Below are 26,488 nucleotides of genomic sequence, written 5' to 3'. Positions count from 1 at the left end.
TTTATGGAATTGGTAATTTTACCGAGAATCTCGGTAAAATTTTTGAACTTTCTCGGTAATTTTACTGGAACTCGGTAAAAACGCCAATATTTTTTATCGACTGTGGTAGAATTACCGAGATAAAATGGCAAAGTTACCGGGAATTGATTACCAATAAAAGTGGTATTCTTACCTGAGAAAAACAGTAAAAATACCGGTTTTTAGGTAAGCTTACCAGTCTGTCTTGGTAAAATTACCAATAATTGGTAAAAAAGTGAGATGGTAAAGGTACCAACGGACATTGGTAAAAGCGCCGAGAATTTTTTTCAGTGTGTATAAACGCCGTAGGAGCATTCGAGGGTTGCCAAATTTCTTCTCGTCGGAAAATATTTATTTTTGAAACAAGTTATCAGTATCTTTCTTTGGAATTTGCAGACCTTTTGCATCAAATTACGAACAAAATCTTTTGAGAAATCGGAAGAGGAATATTCACGAATTTCCCTGAAAATTCGTGATTTTTCAAAGGAGATTTGGCAACGCCTGATGGCTCATACAACGTTCTTCCATCGTACGGCAGCACTCCGGACATGGCTGTTGGAGAGTTAGTCCGTATGGTAAACAGGCTCTCAAAGGAAAATACACCCCTGATGAGCACGAGGATTTAGTCTTTTTCCTACTTCAACGTAGTGAGAGCTGAAAGGGCGCAGTTTCCACCTCCATGTGACAATTCGTATTTTTCTTGACACTGAACGAGTCGTCCTGATATGTCATCGCTAAAACTGACGCGTTAGCTCCAGTTAAACTGTCTTTTTATAAGCCTTAAACACTAGGGTGCTTGAGAGGAAAAAATGGCTTAGATGCAATGCTATTTAGGCCGTTGTTATCTCCTCGTGGATTTAGCCAGGTATGAGGGATTCCTCTCTCTTTAATCCGGCTGATGTATGTGCAGAATTGCCAGCTCATTTCTTTTGGCTCGGGCAATTAAAGGCTGAGTCAAGCGCCAATTGGATTGCATTTTGCAAAAAGGAACCAACAGTACTCCAGCGTTGCTAGGATCGTGCAACTTACATTTCTTTGCATACAAGTACCGAAATCGTGGAAAAAAAATCAATTTTATAAAGGTGATTTTCGTCTTGAATTCATTGTCAATCAATTTCAAAAATTGGTCCACTGCTGGCTCTCATCATCAGTGATACGACAGACAGCAACATATCCTTGTCATCTTAGCGATGCGCGCTGGTGCGTGTCGCGGATAAGTGCAACAAGATGACTTAAGCGCATTTCGCCTTCAATTAAGAAGGTAGGCAAAACAGCATCCCTCACGTTCGAATAGTTGTATCATCTGAAATACGTGCATTTCCTCATATCTACCATCTACCTGCGTATGCTGGTGAGCTAGCGTGGCGCATGCATCGCCACTAAAGGCTATATCGACGGTGAGACTACCAAACCACGTATCTCGTTTGCCATGTTTCAAAATCTCCGCTCCCTTTTTATTTTTTCGAAGGAGAACAAATCAACATTATTCTTTGAAGTTTCCACAGGATTTGCTTAGCACGGAGAAGACAAATTGAGGATATTTCAAAGAATTGACTTTGAGTAGTTCTCCATTTAAAAAATGAAGTATTGCAGCTGCAACGTCATAAACTGAGATAGGTGGTTTAGGAGTTTCACCATCGACATTCATTGTTACCCCTTAACTCACCTCTCTCTTTACGGCGGCCTCATACGGTTTTATTTGTGAATGAAAAAGGTTGAGAGAGATGTGCACCACAGTATCATATGCATGACAGTTTTTGCGAATCTCGAGCAAAGCCTTTTTGTGAAATTATGTAAACTGTGTTATGTGTGGCAGTGTCTATCAATGTCAATGATCGACCAAATAATGATGCCAATGTCAATGTGAGTAATCGATAATGCTTGTGGATTGCGATTTTGAAAAAAAACAACTGAGATACGGAACGGACCACGCAAATTGTGCATAAGGAAGTGGATTATCGCCATTCCGACTTGGAGATGAACTAATTTCATCCTGAAAGAACCAACCCACATTAAGTTAAATCTGAGAAAAAGAGGTTTGAAGTTATATTCCTGCGTAAGGCTCAATGTAAAAATTAACGTTAATCCCTCTTTTCACATTATTTTTTTTTTTTTTTTTTTTTTTTTTTTTTTGTATTTTGACTTTCAGTTTTCAGCAGGAGAAAATATACGGTTAGTAAAACTCAGAATCATTCTTAACTCATTTTTTTTCGAAAATATGGGTTGGTTCCTTTCTGTTAACATACATACATGTAAGTCGCTTTACAGCATTCCCTCGCGCTCTACGACTCTTAACCTCCACTGCTCTCTTTCAAACCAAAAATCTTGGGGCATTGAGCACCTTAATGTTTCCGCTTCAATCCCCTCCCTCCAACTCCCTCCAACTTTCTTTTAAACTCGGTCCAAATATTAGATCTCCTTTCTAGAATAAGTTAAATTCCATGAAAAAAAGAGGAAAAAATAAAACCCATTCTTAAATGCATCATGGGCAAGTCTTGATCCAGTGTTCGAAACTCGCACGTACAGGAGCCATACGGCGCATCAGGCTCGATTTTTAGTGGTCAGTGAAAATTTTTAGGGGCCTAATTCACTTTTTGCCTATATATCACACCGCATTTAATGAAAAGTTCAACGCAAGATGTTTTTGTTTTTATTTTTCGGTATCACGAAATTATGAAATATTGTTGGAAGAGAGAGAACGTTTTATTTAGATTTTCACATTGTTGATGTAGCGAGGTCTTCTACAGAACTAACTTTTTTGCGTCGCAGGTAAAACCGTCTCGCCTGCTTCGAGCAGAGAAATTTTGCTGACAAATAGTAAACAAAGCGTTGCATTGTGCGACAATGCCACATAAATTATCAACATCCTCACTTTTTAATAGTCTTAGTTACAGAACTAGTAGCTGTGACTTGGGAGAAATTTCGAAAAATCATCAAACAGAAAAATTAGGATTTTTTTTTTTTTTTTTTGTGGGGGGGGGGGGTAATTTTTTAGGGGCCATGCTGGCGCAGAGCCTTCATTTTCTAGGCGCCATGGTCGATTTCTGAAGCGCGTTGGCGCCTGTGAGTCTCAAACACAGATCGCACCCGATGAATTTTCCCAATCCATCAACACGCGCTCGGATACATTAAACGATATCCGAACGCTCGTTCCGAACGGCGTCAAAAAACGAGAGTCGAATTACGTTGCGTCGAATCCGATCCCCGCTTCATTGCCTCGCTATCATTAATTTTTCCCACGTCCTCGCGGTCCTGGTTCCAAGGAGCTCGAGAATGAACGCTCTAACAATGAACTGATTACTTTCCGCGCGTATTTATTTTATTTCCAACGCTCCCCGCTTTTTTTCTCCTTTCAATGCCGGATTATGTCTCATAAATATTAATTCCTTGTTTGTGTTGATCGGAACTCGGTTTTTGTGAGCATGACCTCGATGCGATGCCTCTCGGGAGAAATTATTTTCTATGCAGGTGGGCAAGCGTGAACTTGAAGTTCTATCATCGCGATATATCGATGTATCTCTCATTTTAGCCAATGGGAAAGGATCGATAAACAGGGAATACCTTAATAATCGATTCTTTGCTATAGCTTCAAATGGGGAAATATCGATAGTCTACCATTCACGCCTTGCCAATCCTCCAGAATGCTGCGGGCTCAAAGAAAGCGATGGAGAAGTAATACTCTGCTTTGTTCCTCGGCCCTCAAAGAAACTCTGTTCTTCGCGTATTTGGACGTATTTCTGCCAAAGGGAACTATGTGCATCAGGACATGAGCCCTGAGACCTATAAGAATGCATGCATAACAGGGCTCACGTCATAATGCACATGGTTTTGCTTGGCAGAAATACGTCCATTTACAAGTCCACCTGTTAACAAGTTCCGCCAAAGCGATCTTTCCGCGAACATTTGCCTCATCAGTTATACTTCGACTTACTGCTTAATAATGAACCCCTAGACAAGGTGCAAATTTAAACTTTGATATATATAGGGTCAAAGAGCGAAACCACATATCGTTGTTCCTCTCACAAAACAGCATGACTACATTTGGATGTTGCCAGATTTACCCCGCAAATTGGATTCTCACCGGAAGAATTTTGGGATTTCTGACTGGATTATTCACAAGTATTTCCTCTGATCTCCTGCAAAAATCAGACAAATTTTCGACACAAATTATGTTGTGTTTATTTTCTTAACAAAGGATTTGTTTGAGTCCATTTTGCAACCTTGGGATGGAGTTAGGTTCCATCGTGCGGGAAACGGCGATGTGAGGACCTTTCCGACCAAACAGCATACGGTGAAAAAAGCAGGTTTCAGCAAATAGTAGTAAAAGTTTTCATTCACAGTCAGGTTCCGATGTGTCGTCGGTACTAAACCAAAAATGGTTCATTTCTTTCAATTAGATCCCTGCGGACTGAAATCCATCCAAAAAAGAAGTAGAAAATGTTACATCTGGTCTGCAATTATGAATTTTTAAACTTACGTTATATGCTGTTCGCTTAGAGATAAGGTGTTTCTGAGAGAAAACTTGAATGTTGGAGTGCCTTCAATTTCGCATAATACTGTGCAACACCTCTATTGTGAAATAGTGAAGCGGCGTGTCACGTGGCACGCTGCCGCGCGGCCAGCCAGCCAGCACGGAACGCGCATTGGCGCCTACAAACCTAAGGGATACCTCAAGCATTGCGCAATGCGCGAAGTATCTGCTTAGGTTTGTAAGCGCCAGTGCGCGTTTCGTGTTGGCAGCACGTCGCATCACTTCGCTTTATGCTGGGGCCTATTATATAAACTCGCGGAGTCAGCGTTTTCAACTCATGCTTTTTATATGTTCACACACTCTGTATGGATTGCTTTAATTTAAATTGATAAAAAAAAAATATACATATGAAAGGAAAATTTAATGTGTGTTTTGTAAATATTAAGGTGTTTCCTTGTCGTATTTAATAATTTTCAGAGCACATTAATTTTTTCTTTTATATTATGTGCTTTTACTGTGCTGCAGCGTGGTGTGAGCGCAATCAAACTCTCAAAATAGGACTATTTGACTCTGAAAGATCGATGTAAAAATGGGCTAAAACCGAAGATTGCGTGCTTCTCGGTTTTTTCCCTCTTTTATTAATTTGTACATAGTTTCTCTCGACACAACTACTTATACACTACTGCTCATTGATTTTAATATCGATGCCATCGCTTGAAAAAGGTTTTACAAATATTTGCCACGTTTTAAAAATGTAAATGTTTTTAAAATAAAGTAATATTTTCATTTAAAAAAAAGAAGAAATAACATTTCATTTAAAAAATGAGTTACCTTGTAACTACCTGAGTTAAATTGTGCATAATATGTACGGACTAAAATATGACACTTAGACCAAGTCACTATTGCTTATTTCACGCGTGGACGTAAACTACTGGACAAAACAGGTGTGTTGACAAAAAATCGTTGACGGAATGCCCTGAAACCTTTTTCTCGAATTTTGAGATCGCAATTTTGTCGTCACGACACTAAAGCACTCACTTACCAATTTTAACAAAGAAATCCGACGTAATAAAGGTGTGGTTTTTTTAAAGAGAAAATATCGCATTCGAGTGCAGTTTCGATATCAGTATCGAATGCGATGTTTTCTCTCTAAAAAAACCACGCCTTTCTTACGTTGAATTTTTTTGTTAAAATTGGTAAGTTAGGCTTTAGTTTCTTGACAACAGGATTGCGATCTCAAAATGGGAGAAAAATGACGAGTAGCTGAAAAAATGGAACCAATTAATGCGATATATCGCATACCGTTCTGACATAAAATTATGGCGTCCATCGAATCACCTTAACTACTTGTCTTTCGACATCAAAAATTTTCTTCTTGGACTTGGAGTCCCTTTACACTGAGAGTCAAGACAATGTGAATCCATTTCTGATTGGTTCCCGTATTTTAGGCCTTCACAGTGTCACAAACGGGAATAAAGATTACATTTTCACCGATTGCAAAGATTATAATCTGGAATGGACCAGGGAATTACGGGTTCGGCAAGGAACAAACGGAATGAGAGAAGGAGCGGAGAAAGGAATTTAAGAATGGGCCGATCAAAGATTACAAAGAACGTTCAATTTCTGTAATCTTTATTCCCGTTTGTGACTCCATGAGGGGTGTTGTCTTTGTCTTGACTCTCAGTATAAAGGGACTCTACTTGGACTTACTTCTTCACCTGCTGTGCAGTTTTGTGTGTGTCCTCATTATTTTCATTTTTTCGAGTTGGTGCGTTTTCGTTCTCACTGATTCACATAAGTCGAACGTTTTTCCTCCGCTCAGCTCATCTGAACACAAAAAAAACGGTAAACCAAGCCTCCACACCGCTCAAGTTGCGTACCACCTCTCCTCGGTCGTAAAGCGCGTAGCGTCGCAATGAATGTTAATAACGCGCCGACCGTGTCATAAAACACCCCGAGGTCGCAACACGCGTAACGCCCGCGCCCCAAGCAACACCCCCCCCCCCCCATAAACCCCCTCCTCGAGTAAGGACCCGCGAATCGGCTCCGATTCAAACGGCCGGAAATTAAAATTTCGAAAAATCATAACTCAAGGGGCCGGGCCGCGGATTCGGGGTGACCCTCGAGAGGCAATAAAAAACGTCTCAAGGATCCCTCGGCAAAACCACGTAAGTGGTTCTCGAGTTGTGTGCAGTTTTTGGTATTCAACTGCGTGTTTTTTAGGGCTCGCACGAGGGGTGGAGATACGCGTGTGCGTCTGAGGTGAGACGAGATGCAGGAGGGATAAATTATATTCCGCGGTGTTATTTACTGCGGGGTTGGAATTATTGCCGCGGGATTGCCGGCAGGCCAAGAACCCTTGCAACTTCGGTATGGAAAAATGCCGTATGAGCGATTGCGTGTTGCCAAAATTCTCCGTTTGAGAAGTTTATTTATGAAGAAATGGAGAATTTGAACGTAAAAATGTTATTGCTTCATCTGAGAGTGCTTAATGAGCTGAGTTTGCAGTATTTTTCATAAATTTTCTGACATGGGAAATTGGAGGGTAATAGATTTAAAAGTGAGAAAATGTGCCGCCGTCTGACGTCATCTGGCGGCATTTTCCATTTGAACACATGTATTTTTAGCAGATTAGGTTATTTTGTCATATTTTCTCCAATAATTGTTCAATTTAGAAACCAAGGATATCCTCGCACTCAGTTTTTCTAGTAGTATCATTTTAAAGATGGAATTCACAACATTTCAGGTACCTGCAAATTCTCTATTATGAATTTGTTTCCTTTACCTCAACCTGACAGATTAAGGTGGTAAAATTGATGACAGATGCCAGAAATTAGTTTGTGAAAAAAGGGATTAAAGTTTTTTTTTTTTTTTTTGTTTTTGTTTTTTTTTTTTAAATTGAACATTATGTAGGAATAAAACTTCGAACCTAATTTTCTCAGTTTCAACTTAACTTGGATTAGTTCCTTTTTGATGAACTCGGTCCAATTATAAGTTAAAATTTCTAAAACAGCAGCCCTGGACAATAGTGATAACAAAAACATACGAGAAAAAATGGGAAACAAGGCTAAAAATTACACATAAAAATCCGAGACGTTTCGGTCCAAAACGAGCCATTTTCAGTCGGTAGAATAAAAATAAAATATGAAAATTCCGAATAGAAACCTGCAGACTACATGTTGGCCGAGAAAATGTCTTCTCTTTGTTTTGATTTTCCCGGCCACCATATAGTCTGCAGGTTTCCATTTGGAATTTTTATATTTTATTTTTATTCTTCAGACTGAAAATGGCTCAGTTTTGGGCCGAAACGTCTCGGATTTTTATGTGTAATTTTTAGCCTTGTTTCCCGTTTTTTCTCCTATGTTTACCAATCATAAGTGAGATTCTCAAAAAAAGAAAAAAAAAAAACCCATACCATAAATTTCGTGTTATAGCGTAAGAAATTCGCCAACGATCCGGCGTTTATATGCCGTTTTTCCCTAGATCGCCTTTCTGACGTTTCGGATCCGCGCATGGATGTGGCAACACAGGATTGCTTCTTCTGAATTTATACCGGGCAACCCCTCATTTCGCCCGGAGTGAAAGTAGCTTTGAATAAGGAGCGAATGTATTTTTAAGGGTTTTTTATAACTCTATTAGGCGTATAAATGTCAAAACAATCCATATATTCCGGAGAAGCCGAGCCTACTTTACGCACGCCGAGCAAAAGCTGCTCGCAGTAATCTTCCCATCCCGAGAAGAACGCCGTATGGGCTTCTCGAGTGGTGTCAAATTTCATTCATCAAGTTTTTATTCTTGTGTCAAGTTATGAGTATTTTCCAGGTATTTAAAATTTCATCCAATATTTTTACATTTTGGGAAAATCGAAATTTCAATCTTTATCGTGCCAAAAGTATCATCTACAGAAATCTTAAAATAAAGTCACAAGTGATGTTTCCGTTTTATGGCGGTTTCCGTTTTATTGAAAGTGGTAGATAAAGCGATAGACAAAGATGACATAAAGGATATGCGGGAATCTAATTGGTAAAAGTGGGTGGTTGCAATGAACAACGGAGGTAGGTGATAGATTAACTAATAGCAACCCACGAGGGTCCCTTCAGTTATCCCAACATTTTCTCCCTCAGCAGTCTGTAAGACCCACTCATTTTAACCAATAGGATCGCTCCATACTCCTTATATCTTATTCGTCTATAGCTTTGTCTATAAATTTCAACGATCAGCCCGCAGCCATATATCGATATCGTTGGTTAGGCGGGAATACTACTTTTGACTCTTTTTCAAAACTTTGGGTGATGATTTTCGGAACGGAATTCCGTAAATGATCTATTGAGTCTGAAGTTTTGATTTCCCCGGAATATTCCACCTAATAGTTAAAATTTGAGATGCATTGATCGTAACCGGAAAACGCATTGTGCCTAAGCAAAAGAACCACCTGCATCAATCCAAGTACGATTCTGCATCCAGGGCAACTGCACTGGAAAAAAACACGTTGGATCTAGATTCCAGACTCTTGAAAACATCGACAAGAAAAAATACTCTCGATTCAATCGGATATTTTCTTGAATCCAAACGGAATCCGCTTAAATTAAGAGGCTTGGTTCTTGATTTAAGCTAGATTCGGGTTGAATCAAGAGTACTTTTTCTTATCGATGTTTTTAAGAGTCTGGGCTCTAGATCCAATGTGTTTTTTTTCCCCAGTGTGAAGCATTCTCTAAAAATGAAGAGAAAAAAATTCAATGTCCCAAGAAACTCGTATTTTTCAAAATACATTTAGCAACACCCGCTTGCCCATACGAGGTTTTGCATTAGCGCGGTAGTAATGCAGCGTTCATAATGGCTGCTGTTCCTGTTAATGCCGTCATTTGTTTCGAGGTGTCGGAGGAGATGCCCACGGTAAAACGAGCAGGAGATAACGCGGGCCGCCTTCGGACTTTCCGAGCGGAAGAGTATCGAAGTGAAACTAGACGTCATTTAAAACAAGATTCATTCTTATTCTGATTCTCAGATGCAGGGAGCTAGCTCATAAAAGGCTCTAAGTTCTCTCTCTTCTTCGGGTGCGGGTTAACTTCGCTTTTGAGAGCGACGTGCTAATCGATCGATCAATCGATAGTTCACTACACTGCCGTGATAGCGAAGAGAGCCGTAAGTGCAAAAATGAAGTTTTGAGAAAACAGGCTCAGAAGCTTCTGACCGGAACATTTTATTGAAAGGAACCTCCGTTCTTTGTGAAATTGCCACTAATCGTCCGGAAGACTCCTAGAAATCGTATGGATGATAAAAAATCGACTGATTTTATTTCCGTTACATAAAAAGGGTATTTTTCATTTCATGCTAGGTTATTGTTAGGCAAGACAGCCGTAAGTGCTATCTTCCGCATGCTTTCGTGGTTGCGTTTTGGACACACAACAAACACATTTTCAGGTTAGAAATCGGCAGATGAGGGCGGCATTCGGAGAGACCCGTTTTGATCGGGAGGTCCCGGGTTCGATTCCCGGCCGGGCGACCCGAGTTTGATGGTCTCAAACAATGGTTGCCTGGGACTGGTTCAGTAGGGACGGAGGGGGGATGGGACTTAAAGCGTGGGATTAGCCCTTGAGGGCTATTTGAATAGTTAAAAAAAAAAAAAAAAAAAAAATTCCTCTTGAAAGCACTCTTTTCATTGGCTCTCATGCACCTACGGCTGTCTTCAAAAAAACTATGTCATTTTTTGTGCACTTACGGCTTTTTCATACGTCTCGTTTTCATTAAATTAGGATGAATTTTGCTGTTTTAGCTGTCTCAGTAATTTCATCTAAAAGAGTTTAGACGAATTTTGAAGAAAACTCGATTTCCAAAAAATTTGCACTTACGGCTCTCATCGCTGTCACGGCAGTACAGAGGGCTCATTGTTGAAACTTGTTATGAGAGGCTTGGAGAACAAAGCACAAAGGTGCAGTTTTTGCTATTTTAAGAAATACGTGATTGAATATTCAAAATTACATGGATCCTTATGGTGGATAGGAAGTTTAAATACACACCGAAAAAAAGTGAAGTTGATTTAACATTCTGGTTGTAAAAAAAAGTGTGCGAGAACTTAAAAAATGCTGAAGTACCCGCTGTGGCAGTCACTTCAGCAATGCCAAGATGCAAAACTAACTGCTGTGGCGGGTAATTCAGCATTTTTTAGGTACTCGCGCACTTTTTCTACATCCAGAATGTTAAATCAACTTCACTTTTTTTTCGGTACACTTTTTGATGGTTTAAAGTTGGATTTAAGTTGTGAATTTTTCTTAGAATATACTTTCAAACTAGTTTTCATTGAGCTCATAAATATATCTATTTTTTCAAAAAACTGCACTTCCGCGCCTTGTCCTCCGAGCCCCTCATATACAAACTGATGGACAAAAACGACAAGAAGAAAATGGAATGGTCCTATTGGTTGCGACGGGAGGTTGTTGGAGATGAAGAGGGAAATGGTTGACTAGTTTGTTGTTCTCCGGACAGAAGAACGTAACTTCATTTAAACGATGCAAATTTCATCTTGCATATTAAATTGTGAAAACTGTTGGACATTTTTAACTGAGAATTCCACCGGGTTTTCTTTTGATTACACGCAATTCTGCGTGTTATCTTAAGTCCAATTAAAATCAATACGTTTTGGGGGGTTAAAAATGTTAGGATGGAATTAAAATAAAGTCAGGAAAATACTTGTTAACTAAGTCTCTCCTCTGCTTTACAAAAATGGAGGAATTAAAAATTACTGAGCATAAGCTCTTTTTCCTTAGAAAGTCAGATATCAAATAATGCTAATTACCCCTTTTTCTGTTAATGTGCCGCCGTTCATTCCCAAATTCCACCTAAGTACAGTTGTTTTGACCGAAAACGTCGGTTTCCATGATCGAAAACATTGTTGTTCCATATAAACGGATTTGGGTCTTTATTTGGACGTAATTCTACGAAACAGACCTATGTGGAGGTGAGAAATGTGGGGTGTGCTCGTTAGTTCTCTTTGCGTAAGAGTGAATGGGAATAATTGTGCGCCAGTGACGTCAGCGGCAATGATAGTGCGCACTCTAACGACGGGGAGATCGTCGTCGGGGCGCTTTAACTCGTGAGCCCTGTGCACAAGGCTCTCTTGCCATGCCCGCGGCTCATGACTCCCGCATTCAGTTGGCACATAGGTCTGTTTGATAGAATGTAAAATCCCGCTTTTCCAATTCTTCAAAAGGAACCACGCCCACTTTTACATTGCTTCTTATCCAGCTTCCTAGAGCACACCCCATATTTCTCACCCGCACATAGGTCTGTTTGGTAGAAATACGTCCATTTGATTCTTTCCTTTCCAAAAAATTAAATAATGCGCGGGGACTCAGAAAATTTGCAATCGAGGTTTTGGTGGTTCCGCCATCGATTTCCCCTAGCGTGGAAGCAGAAAATGCCACTGACACATTTTACATGCAAAGCGCTGAAATTCAATCTCGGGCAACCGAATAGACCTGTAGATCGAGAGTCGCCTCACGGCATCGAAACCTCTTAACTCCATCGGAGACATTTTGGAAATCTGTGGTTTTTGCAGAATAGATCGCACCTCTGCCACTGCAAGCGCTCGAGTACGAAGCAGTGTTGCCGTTCCGGTGAGGAATACGCTAATTTTCTGTATGAAAAAAACGTGAGAAGTCGTCGCTACTCTGACGCAAAGCCGCGGAAAGCATAGAGTTTTCCGCTGCCTTGCTAAGAGAGAACGCCGTATGAGCCTTTAGACGTTGCCAAACTTCCTCCGATAAAAATCGAAATTCCTGGAATAATTGTGAATGTTATTTTCCTAAATTTTCAGACAATATTGTACGCAATTTAATCAAAAATATCTGAAAATTTCAAGGAAAAATAGGCATGAATGTTGTCGAAAATACGAGCTTTATCAAGGGAAATTTGGCAACTCTTGAATGTTCATACGGCGTTCTTCCTTAGCACGGCAATACGGAGAACAGGGTCCATGTGGATATCGAGATTACGCTTAAACGTCAGAGGAGCGACGAAGTGGATTACAATTTGCAATAAGGAACCACTATCTCTGGCTCTCCCATAAAAGCACATATCTGCATAGGGAAACCAATGGCATGTATGTTGTTTCTAAAATGGACCAGAAATAGCGGTTCCTTATGCAGCATGTAATCCAAGTGTGAAGAGGCCACTATACAGGATGATAAAATAAGTATGCAACGCACGATTTCGCATCAAAACTGTATGTGAATCACATAGTATAAAGGTGCATTAAAAATATCAAAATTCAACCAGCAAGTGGACCACATTTTAGAAAAACTTTTTCTGGCTCAGTTTGGAAGGAACATCTGTGCCATTAATTTACTTATGCAAATAGGTACTTTTAAGGAGGAGCTAGAGAAAGTCCTCACGGCAAAAAAAATCCTTACTAGATAGGGAGCCGCTCATAAATTACCTACAGCTTTAGCCTCTGTGGCGTTACACAATTTTATTTTCACGTATTAACGCATGTAATTCCACGTCACAAAAGCGTTGAAAAAGTGGAGGCGGTCAAAACGCCGGTAAAGGGCGTTTAGTAATTGATGAACTCTCCCCTCAGGGCGAAAAATCGTAAAAGGAAATTGAAATTGAATGAAATGATATAGTGTCTTAATTCCTTAAATTGGAGGTATTTCTGGCAAACGGAACTATGTGCGTTATGGTATGAGCCCTATTATGCATACATTCTTGTGGGTCTCTGGGCTCATGTATCAGTGCACATAGTTCCGTTTGGCAGAAATACGTCCAATTAACACAAGTTGTTCATTTGACTTGTAAAGTCCCCGAAAAGTTTTTCAACAAGATGCTTTAATTTCTACTTTGATGTCTACCGATCAGTGGCGTGTTTTGCGATGTATCGATGGATCTGCCATTTAAACCTAAGGAAAAGGATCGATAAACAAGGTGTTCGCAACAAACACTTTAATTATCGATTCTTCACCAAAGCTCAAATGAGGAAATATCGATAATCGATCATCAACGCCAAGCCACTGCTACTGATCTATTCTGCCGTATAGCAAAGAAAGCAGTGAGGACATTGCTGTAAGAGCCATGGTTAGCATATGTTTTTATGAGTTGCGAGGTTCATCCCAGCATGCACTTACTACTCTCCTCTTTATCACGGCAGCATTCTACCCTGTCCAGATTTCCATTCCAAGCGAAAACGGCAACGTTGGAGCGCAGTCGGTTGCGATTCCTTCGCTAGCCGGGTGAGTTATGGCTTCCCAAACAATAGACGCGGGTTGCATAGCGCCCGGGCGCATTTTACCCGGCCCCGTCGCCACATCGTCTGTGCCCTGTCAACGCCCCGAAAAACACGGGCCGCACCGGCTGAAATATACCCCGGCTGCAGTCCTGGCCACTGCACCCGGTCCAGATACCCTCAGCCATGCTGCCGGACTCACCATGGCCGCTAGAAGCGACACTAGGCAATTTTTGCAATCGAGTATAAGCGAATGGGTTAATTACGCTTGGTACAAAATCGAGTTTTGATGGTTCATGCTTATATATTAGCAAATAATTGTCAAATTTGCTTAAATTTTAAGTTTTCACGTGCATTATCAATAGTGATATTGCTTATCGAAGAATATCGTCCGTTGCGGTATAAACTAAACTCGCGGTACTTACTAAAATGTGGTGCTAAACCAAGGTAGAAGAAACCACGCACGAACTACATTGGTAAAAAAAAACCTCTTGGTTCAAGAGTGCAGTTTCTTGTCGCCGGATTTAAGAGTCTGGACTCTTGTTTCAATGCAAAATCCGCTTGAAACAAGAGTTCAAGACTCTTAAATCCGGCGACAAGAAACTGCACTCTTAAGTCAATGCAATGCGGCAGCGCATTGGTCCAAGAGGTTTTTTTCACCAGTGAATGCGGTGGATGACGTCATACACAGTGATTTTCGATGGGCGATTCATCAATACTGGACGTAGAAATTTAGTGTTTGAGCTGATCTCATTATTTTTGGCTAATCCATGATCTTAAATCATCAAAACACGATTTTATACCCATTTTACACCCGATTTTTTTCGATTAAATGTGATACGATATTTTAACCCGATAACCGTCGAATATTTCAACTTTTTAACCAAATTACTTTAATGTAGTGTAATGCAGTAAAAACTCGCTGGCGAATGGGTAAATGCATCCGTAACAGATGATACCACTATTCGAGCGTGCAAGAGGTTGTTCTGCCTACCTCCCAAATTGAAGGCGAAATGTGTTCCGGCTGCCTGGTTTCGCTGAGCTGTAACAGGATAATGACTTGCAGCCTTTTGGATTGGAGTTTCAAGGTAAGGACACGTTAGTCGTTAGTGTCGGTCACGCTGCTGATATAAGAGTCAGCCGCTCTCAAAACGAATCCGGATGGAACAGTGGCAATCCATGCGATTGATTATTATTGCTTTAAAAGTGACTGCGAATACTATCCCGTAGCAAATTTATAATTATCATAGTATTAAAGATCCCCTTAAATCCCCTTTAATCACAGCGTATACTATGCCCTCTGAGGGAGGGCTGTTTAAGGAACAACCATGAGTACGACCCTTAGCCACGCCGCAGATATTCCTGTATTTCGTTAGAATCGGCAACGCAGGAGTCGGAAGACTTCGCATTCATCCCCTGCCAGCTCGAAGTATTTCAACACCCTGACAATCCGAATTTGTGTTGTATTCATATTCGCCACTTGCCAATATTTTCGCCGGCTCTTACCCAATATTCGACATGACGATTCAATAGAGCTCCCATTCACCGATCCGTCTCGTCGCTTGGCTGACATAAGGGCGTAACTACACTCCGCGATGAACCCTGTCCTCCATATAACTCAATGCTTTTCCGGGCTCATCTCAAATTGCAGTTACGCCCTTATGTCAGCACAGCGACGCTTTGATGCAGTTCCAAACGGAGGCCAAGCGCGCGCGCACGGTAGAACCATGAACGATGGGCACGTTCGAGAGCATCGTTGTAAATACATTTGAAGATGAGCCCTATCGTTCATTTATTCACATTACTCTCGAGGCTCACATCAAAGTGGAGTTGAGTCTTTTTGTCGGAGCTGGAGCTGGGGTGCAAATCGCGGGCGGAAAAAAATGTTGAGCGGGGTATTTTCCAGCGAGGAACTTATTGAGAGGCAATCGATGATGAAAGGTGGAGGAAAGCGGAAAAATGTTGTGTTTTTAATGCCCTGCGCAGGGTTTGATTTTATTCAATGCTCCGATGGGAATCAATTGCCAGGGGTCATTCGGCCGTGGGAGCTGTTCTCCGAGCCAGGTACTCGAAGATGAGAGTACAGAGTGTACCATAGGTATAAAATTCTGTAATATCATAAAAATGATTGGATTAACCGGCGCTTTGCGGCAGGTGCCCTCGCCAGGAACCGGAAATACACACTCAAAAAAAGGCATGACTCTGAGACCCATTAAAAATGGCTCGGAGATCCATAATTTCTAACCAAAGTGACTTACCGTCCACAGTATGGCTTTCTGAGCCATACTTCATTGGTCGTGAACCTATAAGCATGGCTCCACGAACTATATTTTGGCTCCATTATCCATAACTCGGCCGGCAAGTCACTCTTCCCATACTTGTTTTTTGAGTGCAGGATTATTGGACGCATTTGAATTTTATTTAAATTGAAAAATTTAAGAGGAATTGTAGAGGAATTGTAAGAGGTGAATCGTATTTTAGGATTTAAGTTGAAGGGTTTTTGTGATTAATTCGGTGCAATTGTGAAAGAATTTTGAATTTTGTTTTCAATACTCTACGCAGGATTTAAACATTGAAAATTTCTGAATCAGTTACTATCGTGAATGCAAAATTTTTACACAGTGGCCCGTGACAGTTGTGACATAGAAAAACAAGGAGGGGGGGGGGGACAAGGCAAAAAATACATAATAAAAACTGAGACGTTCCGGCTTAGAACTTTTCTCCGCTCAATCCTGAGCTGAAAAGCCTCAGTTTTTATTATGTGGGTTTAGCCTTGTTTCCGTTTTCCCATCTTGTTTTTTCATAAATTAGTTAACAGAGGTCATTCAACAGTGAGAGCTGTCCTATAAGTGAGGTACTCAGAGCTAGAATACGAGGGGGTGGTCCACAAGTATCATCATCATTAATATAAACTACGAAGGATTCAGACTTTCAGCGATTCTACCTTTTTCTATTTCACTCGATAGGTTGCCAGACTGTGCGATAAATGTGAATATTTTAGATGGTTTTGAATTGGGAAAAGCGGTAAAAAAGCAACTTATCCGGCAACAATAGAGTCAAGGAGGGACGAGAGGCTGCCTTCCTGGGAAAATCCATGATTTAGCCGGAAATGTCATTAAAACAATTGATTCCGTTTGAATCATCAATTGTATACTGGGGGAAAGCTATTTTAAAATAATAATTGTAAATGGACACAGATGCCACAGAAAGGGAAACAAGCAGGAAGCTCCAACGCATTGGCGTCGGAGAGCGGCTCTGGGGGCAGTAGTTGTAGTCAAGAATGAGGGCCTAGACACATTTTGTCATTGATGTACAATCCGACAACTGTCGATTCATGTTTTGTAACTTAGCAGATTTACGTAGCCGGTGTATAAATGTGTATTGGGCTTTGATATGGCGAATACATGGCATTATCACTTGTTGTATACTTTTAATTTTGAAAGCTCTTTGGAGGTCCGCTTCCTAAAAAATCTCTGGTTGATAAGTCGTTTAGCGAGGCTGCAAAAAATTTGCATTTTTATATCTGAAAGTGTAGGTTGGTTTTTATAGCTGTATCTCTGAAACAAGCAAAAAATGGAGAGTTTCTTAGGTAGATTAATAAAGCTTCTGCTAAAATTTTTTTATTGGTTGCCATATTATGACAAGAAAATTAAACAATTGGTTATAAGGTGAAACAACAATAGCCATGAACTGAAATAATAAATGCAAAGCATTGCAAACTTGTTACTTATTATCATCGCATTAAGAGTTGGCAAACAAATTTTCTGATAGTAAAATGATACATTATCATCCAGTTACTTCCCAGGACATTGAAAAACAAATTACAGTTCAAGAAGACCACACAACTTCTGGTTACTAACAAATTAAGCCACCACTAAATATTAGGTATTCAAAGTATTAACTCCTAAAATGGTCTTATCAAACGTATAGATGTCCAAAACATTCCTCAATTTTGCATATCAACTAACACTTACATATTGAGTAAAAGCAGATTTCTTACCTCTGAATTATTCTTTGACTGCGTCGACTCATTACCTGAAATGAAAATTAAAACAGCATTATATTTTCTACATTTTTTAAGTCAACTCAAAAACTAAATTTTTGAAATTCTATAAATACATTGAGGCTTTAAAAATAAAAAAGAAGAGCAAGACACTAGTGAGGAACTCTTGAACTATAGGTTAATGAGCTATAGATTGTGCATAGAAATTGCCAGTCTAAAGTTTCAAGAATGAGAAAATAATCAGCCCATGAGTGGGTCCAGAATGAGGGAGAAGGAAAAGTTGAAATAATTTTACTGGAAGGAGGGATAAATGAGGTACTCACCGAATTTATTCGTACAGAACATTCAAAAATCCCGTGAAAAAACAGCTCACAAATAAAAGCAAATTGCCATAGAAACTTCTTCACGAAATCACACACACAACGAAGAACGAGGCGCTACAGACGAGTCCGTCCAGGACAAGTTAAAAAATTCCCATGAGCCGAGTGCCGTAGGTTAAGGGCCCGTTCGCCAAAACTAATCGGAACTGTATGAATGAATTGCTCCTTTTAAAAATCAAAACAATATCGAATTGCGATATATTACACAGTTAAGATAGGGCTATGTCCTGTCGTAAGCGGCGACATACAGTCGATATCATTTCAATAATCGCCCCAATGGCCACGATAGTTGTTAGACGTTTACGGTTTCCCTGGTAACCTTTGTTTGCTATCAGCTGATATCAAGTAATATGACTAGGAAGCTCCAACCCAGTGGTTAAAGCTTCCTTAACCGCGAAAACTTTAAAATTCAAATTTTCAAATTTTGAACGTAAAGTACATTTTTTCCATCACGAGATAAAAGCACAAACAAGTTTTGAATTGTTGACTGTATCACCATGATTCCAAAAATACAATACACAACATAGCATTGACTAACAATAAAACAGTATGCAATAAAATAAAGTCATGACAAGGAACATAGCCGAAAATGGCGCCGATTCCCATCAACCAACGCGCGGTCTCTACAATGTAACATGCTGCATTGATACTCCCCAGCTGGGACCGTCCGGAATAGCAGCTCTAGTGCAAGCACCAGAGCCGCTAAAAGGAAAGGGAAAGGAAATGAAATGAGGATATGATTACTAATATGCAATCAGAGAGAATAAAACAAAAACATCAGAGATATTTATATGCGATGAAAGTAAAAGAAAAAAGCACGAGTGGGCTCATTGCGATTCGGAACTCGAACTATACTATCGTTGAGCAGTTTTTAGACCCCTACGCCACCGATAATCTTCTTAAGAGGTAAAGATGAACTTTTGCTACTTCAGCAAGTCAAATCCCGGAAGGAGATCCATGGATTGTCTTTTCCCGCCACCCGATGGGATGACGTTCCAGTCAAATGCGTTTTTGAAGAAATGATCGATCCCCATCATCGCTTCATCTCCACACATCTATTCATGTGCAAATGATGGCACGCTACGGCAACAAGGTTCTGTGACGAAATCATGTCTTTCTCCAGAATCTCCAAAATGTATACATCTTAGTGATCAAATGTCCAATCACTGAGAAGAATGGCTCGCGGAGCGAGCCGAATGTCACTCGCGTAGCGAGTGATCGGGGGTCCAGGGGGCGTAGCCCCTTGGCTGGCCGTGACGGACGCGCAAAGCGCGTCCAGAACGGCTAGTACTTCAATATGATTGTAAATGTGAAGTAGCAATATTGGTGAGTAAAGTGAAATAAAGTATGATTGCAATACGAATATTTTCACACAAAAAATGTTGATAAAAACATGGTTTAAGATAAAAAGACTCGGCATACAGCCCGTCTTCTAGTCATAAAAGCCAAAAAAATATGTTCTTGAAGGTTCCACCTTACCCAGAGTAATAATCAGATTATTTAACGAAGGTAGGATACCTTTATATTTGAACATATTTATGCTAAAAGGAACTATGTGCATATAGGGATTGGGTGGAACATACTTCATTTTAGCATAAATACATCAATTCGGTTGTCCATATTTTTAAACTTTAACTTTGGAACGAGATATATATGAAGTCCCTCTTGTGATTTTAAAAAAATGTACGCCATCCATTACTGAAAACATCACAATGTCAAATCCTTATCTGTGCGTAGATTCTCTTTCTCATTAGGAGAGAGGAGGAATTATATTCGGTTTCTGTAAATAAAATGATAAATCTGCTTTTGATATCCCTCTACAGCTACGCGCATTTATAATTGCATCCGTATACACTCGGTTCTTTTTTGATGAACTTCACGGCGCGGCACGGACGAATATAAGTCGAAGGGTTGAACTGAAGGACTTATTCGGTCGGAAACATGAATGCTGATGCGATAAAGTTGAACATTAAACTCAAATTAAACTTTTCAACAAAAGAAAGTTTGTACAGGAGTCGCGGTTTCTTTGTATTGGTAGCTGTATTGTTCTTGTATTGGTAGCTCGAAAGTATAAATTCACTCCGCAGAGATAACAAATAATTAATGTTCGTTTCAGGCACTCAATTAACGAGGAAAAATTAAGGGCAGATAAATGGCGGTAAAGGCGAGAGTTCGCTGAGAATGAGTGGAAACTTTAGAAAAACCCCCGTTTCTGCAACATTCAAAAATATAAAGCACTTTTTGGAATGATGTATCGATAGTTCAATATCTTAACTACGTCTGCTTACCTCATTTCCAAGGTTGTATCACTTCCGAGCCTTTTATAATATTTGAAGGGAGAGCAGCTGCACATTATTCTTTGAACCAGTCCAGTGACGATACTGGAAAGTCGGCAAAAACTGAAAAATATTGTACTTGATATATTATTTTGACTTAAAGCGTCGTTTCTTGTCGACAAAATTTTGGTTAAATCTTAAAATCAGTTTTTTTGAGTCGAATAAACGTTTGGTTACCGTTAAGTAGAAGTTTAAAAAAATGACAAAACAACGTTTCTTTGAGTCAAAAAACCAAATTTTGTCGACAAAAAATGACGCTTTAAGTCAAAATAATATATGAAGAAAACATTTTTCAGAGAAACGGTTATAGGACATTTCGTCAACGATTTTTTGTCAGCGCACCTGTTTTTTCCAGTAATTTACGTCCACCCGTTTTTTCGGCACGGGAGTTTTGGTCCACGTGCCAGTTGAGACCCAAAGTTAATTGGCCCACATGTAAATACAAACGACAATTTCTCACGATGTTGGATGAAAATATATAATGTCTTCGAAGAATGAGGGTTTGCTTGTTTTTTTGTTTTGTCTGTTTGGTCCAACGGAGAATAACATATAGTTGAGAGTTTTGGTAAAAATGGGGGAGCGTCAATTCCATGAGACAAAATTCACTAAGACTCTCTACACCTCTTTGGTGTAACAGGACTTAATTATCTTTCAAGAAATTCCCACCTTGTTATACCTGAACATGATAAACCTCTATATTTGCCTCAGCTAAAGGCTCTTAGATTTTTCTTGTGTACGATAAGTATCTTGATTTATTTTGCGAGGAAAGATCTGTACTTTTAAAGGATGCCTGTCATTCTTAATACGTTCAATTTCGTATAATAATGTGCAACACCTCTGTTGTGAAATAGTTGCTTTAGGCGCCGCCGCACGGCGCGCGGGCGGCCAGCGCGAAACGCGCACTGACGCCTACAAACCTAAGTGGATACTTCAAGCATTGTGCAATGCGTGAAGTATCCGCTTAAGTTTTTAGGCGCCAGTGAGCCTCTCGCGCTGGCGGCGCGCCGCTCCGCTGTGTTAGGCTTTAATATTTAGCGTTTTTTAATTTATGATTTTGAGATGTTAGCACACTCTACATTGATTATTCTCATTTAAATTGATGGTAAAAAAATATGTATCAATTTATCGAAGAGAGAATAATAATATAATGTGTGTTTTTTAAATATTGGTGGTCGTGTCAAATTTAATGATTTCCAAAGCACTTTAATTTTTTCTTTTACATTTTGTGCTTTTATTGTGCAGCAGCGAGGTGTGCGCGCAACGAAACGCTCAAAATTTGACGTATTTGACTCTAAAAGATCGATGTACAAATGGTTTAAAACTAAAGATTGCGTGCTTCTTGGTTTTTTTCCTCTTTTGTTCATTTTTGCAGTTTCTGTCGGCACAACTGCGGCTCATTGAGATTAATGTCACTTGGAAAGGTTTTACAAATATTTGTCACGTTTTAAAAATATAAATGTTTTCAAAATGAAGTAATAATTTCGTAAAGAAAAAATAAAAAAAGTACCTATACATATATAAGGTATATTGTACATTCAATATTTTAAGGATAGAAATAAAACCAAATATTCACCAATGACAATTTAAAAAGATGATTCAAAAGGAGAAAGTAAGAACATTTCATTTAGAAAATGAGCAACCATAACAACACCTCCTTCTCTCTCAATTTCTCATTTCCATATTGTCAATATAATTTTACATACCGACTAAAATATAACGCTTGGACCAAGTCACTGTTGCTTATTTTACGTGTGGGCGTAAAATACTGGACAAAAAAGGTGCGCGGACAAAAAATCGTTGACAAATGTCCTGAAACCAGAGAAACTGATTTTCTTCCATTTAAATGTACGTAAAACACTCGATTCTTAGTGAGGCAGCTTACTTACTTAAAATTAATATTTTCAATGGACTTAAATGGAGGAAAACAGTGTTACCAACTTACAAAATAGCCGCTGCACCAGTTCTTGATAATATTGTTTCAGTCATCATGTGAAAATTCTGAGCAAATATGAAAAGATGTTATTTCGTCTGAAAAGTACTAGGAAATTTTGACACGTTGTAATGGAGGTACTCGATTATCATATCATCATCGAAACGTCCTATCTGATTATGGGTATACATTTTTTGCAGCCTTGGAGTAAAGTCCCGTTCCCTCGTCTTAAAGACGACGGTATATGCGTGGGAGCAATCAGAGGGCTCGAACATGAAAAAAAAAAAAAATTAATAATTAATTAGAAAGAGAAAATAATTGGACCTCCGTCATTTTTGAAAATACCGATTTCTTGGGAAGATCCGCTGATTTTCTGGAAGAGGAATGCTCTTTTTGTCTCTGTCTGAAATAAGATTTACTTTGGCGATTCTCGTGAGAAGACCACAATCGAGTTTGCCCATTTAAATGCACGGAAAACAATCGATTCTAAATGAGGCGAGCTGCCTCAGGAAGAATCGATATTTTCAATCTATTTAAATGGAGGAAAACAGTTTCGCTAATGTGTGAGAATGACTGCTGAATGATTCTTGGATTTAATATTGCGGTAAAAAAAAATTAAATTTCAACGTTCGTTTCCGTTTTATGTGAACACTAAGGTGCACGCCCCCTGACTGCTTTGCGGTCTGACCTCCCAAGACGTTTCGCGCCTCAGACGTTATGCGTTACTCGTTTATTCTGTTCTAAGGAAGAAAGCCGTATGAGCCATCAGGCGTTGCCAAATTTTCTTCGATAAAACACGAATTTTCAGGGAAATCTGAGAATACTTTTTATCCACATTTTCAGGGGATTTTAATCGCAATCAGATTTAAATTATCTGAGAATTTTAAGCGAAAATATTCATAACTTTTCTTAAAAAATCACATTTTATTGGAGAAAATTTGGCAACTCTCAAATGCTCATACGGCGTTTTTCATTAACACGGCAGTATTGGAGAGTAAGATTGGCAATGGTGGAATACTTGCATTGGATAAAAAGCGAAACAGACGCGAGGGAAGGGCTAGGGAGTCGAATTCCATTCGGAACAACGGCAGGGTCACGGTTTTGTCGGTGCTTTCTTTTTATTGTAACGTCCATTGCCCGTCTCTAAATCTTAACAGCTCAAACTTTTCAGCATCATTTGTTCGTCTGATTTGCTCCTTTGTTGCCAAAATTAGCCGTGGCTTAAGCTCAGACGCCCGATAAAAAAGAATTGAATGGGTTTGTTGCACGCATGAGATCCAACCAAGTGAATGGCCTTTTATGAGGAGAATCACACGTAAATCCATAGGCGTACCTATGTCACTTTTCTAGGGGCTCCTAGCCCCTCTGCCATCGGAGGGTCTGGGCGCTTAGTTCCGTTTTATAGAGTGCGCTACCCGGGATTCTAAAATCCTCCAGAAGAACTAAAATTGGCACTTAGTTATGTTTAGCAGAAATACGTGCAATTGAGGGGGTGAATTAAAGCTTAACTGTAATTTAGTTTAAAAATTTTGCTTTGAATTAAATATACGAAAAAAAAATAATGACATATATTAAATTAGAGAAATCGGAGATCAGAATAATTATTACTGACCGATTAGGTGCTAGCATCATAGGTAGGGCCTTGTTCATTAACTTTTCTCCCGAATCACAGCGACACCTCATTGGCCAAATAGAGCGAAGAATTGCGTGTTCACACCTTGCGCCAGCGCGCCTTCAATTTTACAGCCGCAACACGGACATCCATCAAGCACGAATAGTTGTATCTCTGCGCCGTCATCAACGAGTCGAACGCATTCACGAGTTGCGTTCCTTCGTCTAGGAAACGACGGTATGAGTCATTGGCGAAGCTGAATGATCGATTATCGATATTTCCCCCATTTAAAGCTAGGGTAAAGAATCGATTATTAAGGTGTTCTTTGCGAACACGCTATTTATCGATCCTTTTCCCTAGGTTTAAATGGCTGATTAATCTATATATCGCAAACCACACTGGTGGTGTGGTGACGCCTTTGGATACCTTGCAAGCAGTCGAACATTTTCCGCGTTTCTCTGCACGATTGAGCAACTTTCGAAGCAGTGTCCATTTAGCCTCTCTACCGTCTAGCTGCATAATTTATTTGATGTCTTTTGCACTTGGAGGTCTTGTTTCGTGCTCCTTGCATCGGGGTGGAAAATCGGTGGGCATCCCTTACGCCTGCACCTGTCTGGCTCTTCCTTACACAGGCTAATAAAGCTCGAAGACAACATCCCCTGTGGCATCGACTCTTGTTCTTGTCTTTTAATGAGCTTGGAGCTTTAACAGAGTTACAATAAGAAAAATTGGATTGTAAATTTTCTTGAGGTGTTTGAATCATTCATCGTGGGAGAAATTGGAGCACATGAGAATAACATCCGTTGCCATCTATAAGTCAGGTATGTCGACGAATGCCTAAACAAATTATCAAATTTTGAATATCGATCAAGCTTCAATATTTTTAATCAAGATTGCTGATTTTTCAGTAATTTGATGGGAGAAAATGATAATACTATCATGGTTAAATTCAACTGTTTACAATTTACCACATAGTTTTTTACTGTCAAAACTTAAACCAATCTACATTCTATGAAGTTTTAAGAATTTTTGTGGGGCGTTGCCTCATTTCCTCCAACAAAACGCAAATTTCTTGATGAACTTAAGAATTTTGTATTTTTCTTCCAATTTTCAGACAATTTTGTTCGTAATTTCACCTAAAGCTCCTGAAAATGTAAAAGAAAAATATTTGTAACTTTCCTAAAATATAAACATTTTATCGCAAGAAATTCGGCAACTCTCGAATGTTTATACGGCGTTCCTCCTTAGCATGGCAGTGTAGAGAATCATGCACCTAGTTCTCTGTCAAAAAGATTTACCAGAGTATCCTCGGAAAGTTTCAAAGGCATGCTTTGCTTTTTTCAACGGCATTTACTGATTATCATAATTACAGTTAGGTAGAACCTTCTGATTCCTGCATCGTTAATGCAACTTTGAGGTAGACGAACTGCACTACTTGTTTCAGATACGCATCTGGTAAATCATTTAGTACCATTCGAAGCCTCTCCACATCTGCGGTCAATCGCTCATCTCATCAATCCAATTTTTGCGGATCAAAAGCATGAGCCACAAAGGGGATGAATTGCCATAATTAACAAAGGGACAGCAACAGCATTTCCGTCTAGGTCTTAACTTCAGAGTGATGGAGACTATGGTCCTTGTTGCCACATTTCCTTAAGATAGGAACATTCTTGGCTGAGGGCTATGGGAAAGGGCTTAATGGAAGTTAGTTTCACACAAGGTCGAAACATCGCGAAAATTTAAAGACGATGAAAAATATATGCATCTATTTCATGATCCATTTTAATTCATGTAATTACTTATGTTTCCACATAAAATCCATTTTATGACGTTATCCTAGGAATCTTCTCAAGGTGGATTCTCAGTTTCTGCATGCATTCTGCGTATGTTTAATACATTTTGAATTTCAACAAATTTGGTAAATTATTTTGGAAAAATCGATAATTCAGTCTGTAGTTCAATCATTAAGGAACGTTTATACCAAAACACATTTTCCAAAACCTTAAAATATAAAAGCAAAAGAATGCTTTCTATTCTGCGACCAAAGCCAATGGTCTTGATGGTAATCCAGTGGTATTGACGGTTCATTGAGAACAAGATTTTTATGACTTTGTTATAGAATTTTGGAAGATAATATTTGCTACAAAAGTGCCCAAAAATTCCCATCTTCACTGAAGAAAAAGATTGGTAGAATTTACCATTCTTTCACGCTGTATTTCTCACAGCGTCAATTCAGAGTCAATTCTGCCAGAAGAAAGGTTAACGTTAATATATACTGGTACAGGGAACCATTCCTCTCGCAGAGTCGACTTTGAATTGGACCGCATTTTGCAATTTGGAACTATGAATTCTGGCCCGGTTTAAAAACAACGCATGTGCCATTGTTATCCCTATGCACATAAGTGTTTTTTACAGATGAGCCAGAATTTACAGTTCCAAATTGCAAAATGCAGTCCAATTCACGCTGTGTGAAATACAGCGCGAAGGAATGGTAAAGTCTACCAATCTTTTTTTTCAG

Source organism: Bemisia tabaci, chromosome 9 (assembly GCF_918797505.1).
Source record: "Bemisia tabaci chromosome 9, PGI_BMITA_v3".
Lineage (NCBI taxonomy): Eukaryota > Metazoa > Arthropoda > Insecta > Hemiptera > Aleyrodidae > Bemisia > Bemisia tabaci.
Note: the sequence above shows the minus strand (reverse complement) of the source record.